Source organism: Sander lucioperca, chromosome 9 (genome assembly GCF_008315115.2).
Source record: "Sander lucioperca isolate FBNREF2018 chromosome 9, SLUC_FBN_1.2, whole genome shotgun sequence".
Classification (NCBI taxonomy): Eukaryota; Metazoa; Chordata; class Actinopteri; order Perciformes; family Percidae; genus Sander; species Sander lucioperca.
Genome location: NC_050181.1, coordinates 42105308 through 42110333, shown reverse-complemented (window position 1 = coordinate 42110333; position 5026 = coordinate 42105308). Strand labels below are relative to the sequence as shown.

General features: G+C 39.3%; 1 long non-coding RNA gene across 1 annotated transcript; it reads right to left on the bottom strand.

Moving 5' to 3' along the window:
- Positions 1 to 2086: 2086 nt before the first annotated feature.
- LOC116036175 lies at positions 2087 to 4776 on the bottom strand. The gene is made up of 3 exons (XR_004101551.2): positions 4707 to 4776; positions 3359 to 3363; positions 2087 to 2125 (listed from the first exon to the last, which is right to left on the bottom strand). It is a non-coding gene; the product is annotated as an uncharacterized LOC116036175 (long non-coding RNA).
- Between the last annotated feature and the right edge of the window lie 250 nt (positions 4777 to 5026).

Genomic DNA, 5026 nt, shown 5'->3' with positions numbered 1-5026 from the left:
AATAAGACATCAAACAGATGTCAGAATTACATCACGAAATAGGTCAAAAATGAAAGTCATATTGACGTCAATTTGACATCAAGATTTTGACCTCTGCTGATGTCATTGTGATGTCATGCTTTGTTGGCATTTGATGTCAATTCAACATTTATTTGATGTCAAGATGTCATGATGTTGATGTCATTTTGATGCTATTTTGATATCATTTAATATCAAGCATCACTCAATTTCAACCTAAATGTACAATGACTGACAACATACACATACATATATGTGCAAATTATTTGATTTATGTCAAACTTAGACATTAGAACATACATCATGTATCATGTATTGAAGTGGTTTCAAACTGTATCAACGCACAAAATCCCAATTCCTGTAGGGCTTGTCTAATGTACATATGTAAGTTGTTTGTTTTTCTCCATAGAAACCATAGAACGTGTTTGTGCATTACTGTATTTGATTAATATCACTATGCATCTTATCAAAATGCTATAAAATGCCCCCCTCCACTCCCTCGTGAATCCGTGCCTGTGTACCTTTTAGTCTGGGTTACACAAGGATGGCAACATCCCAACCCGTCATAAATGGTCCTGAAATGTCGGTGATTCCCGTGTGCCTGAAGACGTTTCCCTCCACACAAGTTAGGTTGACGCACACTGGCGTGTTCACGAGACTTCTCGGGCCTTCTCTGGTGTCTGTTGAGGAAACACAAACACAAAACACAGAGTGAGGTCTGGTGTAACAGACGTAAAATGGACTGAGTCTTTAAAATACATATCTTAGAGTTTTACTTACATTTTGCAGCCTCGCCATAAACTCCCTCTCCTCCTCCATGTCCTGGAGTTCCTCCTCCAGTCCCGAGGTCCCTGACTCCTGGTAGGGGACCGGGGTTTTGTCCTCGGAACTGGAGGAGGACTCAGGCTTGCGGGACCTCTTCCTGGTGGTGGAGGAGGAGGAGGCTTCTGGTGACTCCGGTGATGGCACGGTCTTTGACTGGGCCACGTTCAGGCTGAGAGCGTAGAAGCAGTCAGCTGTGGCCATGTTGTGGCACATACAGGTGGCCACCATCTTCCGCTGCTCGACAGAAGGTTGTTCTTGACCTTAAAACAGTAGAAGAAAAAAAGATTGCTACTGTTAGTTAAGCCAGCAGAGTTTTAATGAAATCCAGCATGAACAGATAAGTGACTGAGGAGAACTTACATGAGCAGACACAGCGGTCCTCAGGTCAGTGAAGTTGGGGGACCTTTTAAGGCCCATCTCCGCCCATGCTACCTGCAGGTGGTGCAAGAAGTTTTAGCATGGGCCCTTCCAAGCCGTGAAGAAAAACCAGCTGGTTCGGTGGCTTGCTGGCCGCCCGCAGCTGCAGCCACCTCTCCAGCCAGAGAAACTCGTCAGTCTCCAAGAACATTTGGGCCCCCCCAAATGACTTGTTAGTCTTGTGTTCCCTGATCTGCAATACACAGAAAACGGACAGACTCTTTCAGAGGAAACATTAACAAAAACAACAGACTCACAAGCAGTGATGACAACAGTACACAAGTCGAGATTTTTATACTATTATTATCACAAAACCCTCAAAACGGTACCGCAACGACGGTGTGGTTCTCCTCCAGGACGTTTTTTGTTACATAAAAAGGTTCATAGTTCCTGAAAACATGTTTAAATCTCACTGCACAACTCCAGTTATTCTTTATTTCTGCAGGAGATTAAACTGATTTATAGAAAAAGTTTGATAGAAATGTTACAAATAAATAGTTTCTGATCCTCTCAGTTAATCAGCAATAAGATAATATATGATGTTAAACATAATCTAATATATGTCAGTAAATGTATTTTATAAAGAGTATAACTTTAATTATATTGTTTAGGATATTAATGAATCCTCTTTAAAAGTTATTGTATTTCATATGATGGTCCAGAGATTTGTCAGCATTGCATTTTTTATTTAAAAGGAACTACATGAAGTACTTAATACATAACTTTTAGTAACGTTACACAAACAATTATAAACACATGCAATATGGAAACGTGAGCATTCAAAATAGGCTACATGATAGCCGAATACAAATTTTCCTCCTTTTTCTGCATGTTCACTTTCAGCAAGCAAGATGGCGGCGTTCGTCTTTTAATCAACGGGGTCAGCTTCTCCTCGGACCGCAAGTACATCTCGCTGCAGTCTGCACATCCAAGTCAGTCTTTTTTTTTTTTGCTTACGTCATTCCCCATACGCTCGAACGGACCAAGACCGTTCTCTTAATACATCCATGACCAAGACAGCCTGGTAGAATTTTTTTACTATGAAGAAAATTATTTGGATAAATGCCATGTTTTGTATTTTGAATCTTTTAATTTTATTTAAAATGTTATATCTATAAATGTAAATGATCTGAAAGAAAACTGAATAGGCTAGTCACCAATTTAAAAATGACATGAAATTATATTTTAAAACTTTGAAAAAGGACTGACAAATAAGAAAGCCATCCGGACTCTGAACATTTACAATGCCTTACAACCTCTTTAATGTAAATTTAATGCGCCCCTTTTTCGTGTATGTATGTATGTATGTATGTATGCATTTAATGTTTTCAATGTGTTTATGGATCTGTACTTGAATAATAAAGTTTTTTGAAGACAAAAAAAAAAAAAAAAGACAGCCTGGTAGAAGCTGATAGAGCCTCTTGATTCACATTAGATAGAAACTGATGATGTAGGCTAAACAAACGACGATATTTCATGCAACAGTGAAGTTTTCATGTAGTTACTACTGATTTCTGATTTTGAAATGATATCCAAATTTGAAAAATGGGTCATTTTAAACCTTGTTAATATTGATGACAATGTGTTCAAACGGAAGACGAGCCATATTTCATTTAATTTAGACCTCAAAAGTAGAATGGTGTGTTGTTTAGTTATGGACTTTCATATTAACAGCAAGAATTCAGTCACAACCAAATGTACAAAGGGGCGATTTTGCTTTAACAATTAACAGGTGAACCAGAAGCATACAGGGGAAACTCCAAAAATTAGAATATTGTGCAAAAGTTCATTTATTTCAGTAATTCAACTTAAAAGGTAAAACTAATTATATAGACTTATTACATGCAAAGCGAGATATTTCAAGCCTGTATTTGTTATCATTTTGATAACTATGGCTTACAGTTTATGAAAACCCTCAGAAAATTTGAATATTGTGAAAAGGTTCAATATTTTAGGCTCAAAGTGTCCCACTCTAATCAGCTAATTAATCCAAAACACCTGCAAAGGGTTCCTGAGTCTTTAAATGGTCTCAGTCTGGTTCAGGAGAATTCACAATCATGCCAGATGCTCCTCGGATATTACCTGCACAGTAACACACCTAATCTAAGTATTTCAAAAGGTCGAACACACATACAGATGTTTAGACAGTAAAAACACTACGTGATTACCGTTATATCCGAGGGTTGAAGTTGCATTTTAACAGCAGTGCAAGTTGCTGCTGTGGTTTAGCTGAAGCTAACGCAGCCTGAGCTTTCACGTTACAATATAAAAGGTGTTGACCGTTGACTTAGCTAGCACGCAAACAGTTCATCTACATGTCTACGAGCATGTTAGCAAACTACACCAAGAGACAAATACTGAGGAATATTGATAGAAAGCAGGGGAAACTAGTAGGCTACTTCCATACTTTTTAGCATTGGCTAATTAGCAACCTGCCTGCCATGATCAGATGTAGCTTCCGAGCTAGCTAGCAGCTAGCCCCAGAAGCTCATGAAAACAAGGCTTTCACCGGAGCAGTCTTACGTTATTTCCGAACCACTCTTTTCGTTTCAAAGTCGGAAATCAAATGAACGAAAAAGTACACGGGCCCAATTACAGTTCACTGTTGTTGCATGAAATGTCGTTTGTGTTTAGCTTACATCTGTTTCTGTCATCTAATGTGAAACAAGAGGATATCAGCTTTGCTACCGTCTTGGTCCGTTCGAGTGTATGGGGAGACGACGTAGGTAAAAAAAAAAAAAAAGACTGACTTGGATGTGGGCGGGGCTTGATGTCAAGCCCCGCTTCCCGCAGACTGCAGCGAGATGCTCCTCTCGGACCGCGAACCTCCTATGGCGCCATTTTAATGCTACAAAGCGCTCACCCCCCGTTAGCATCCCATTGACTGCCATTCATTACATCTGAAACGTTTAAAGACTTTATTAGTCCATTGTTTATTTCTAAAGAAACACGACAATGTATAAAAGGCTCCATTACCTTGTAGCTCACGTTATGGCTCCGTAGCAGACGTTTTTATAAAAATAGGCTAACGATTGGGTCATAACCACGAGACTTACTGTCTCATAGTAGAGGAATTACCGTATAGTACAGGAGAAGCTCTCAGGCAGTTTGGACTTCCATTAGCTGTTTAAGTTTAATTACTAATGTTAACTATCATTTTAGTGATCAATAATTAGCCTGTGTCTATGTTATCTCCTTACATATACCTACGCTCTCCGTCTCTGCTAGATTGGGAATGATTGAGATTTCTCTTGGCACAGCTACCAGAAGACTTCCAACTTTCAGACACGTTGCTCACGTCACATCTACGTCTTCAAGCTCAGTTGGAGGCTGCTCAGTAACGCTCAGCCATCACCGGAAAAGATCTTCTAATATCCTTCACTGGTCTCCGTCCAGAGACACGGGACCTGTTGGTCCGTTATATATACAGTCTATGCTTTTAATACAGACGTAGCTAACGTAACGTTAGGCTGAGGACGGTGACAGTTGCCAGTGAAAAAAGCTTTTGCCGCCTATTTTTACACTTCTAAATTAAAATATCCAATAATAATAATGTCCGTACATTTCTAACGGTCGGTGGATTAGCTATCGTTAGTAACGTTTTATTCATGAACATCTCCTTAAACCGAGCTAAATCAATGTTAGCTACGTTTTAGCGTGCTAACATTTGTCATAGCATTAACCATGGATGTATTAAGAGAACGCATTAACCTAGCTAGCTAGCTAGCCAGCCAATGTAGCATACAATGACTCAGATACATCTTAA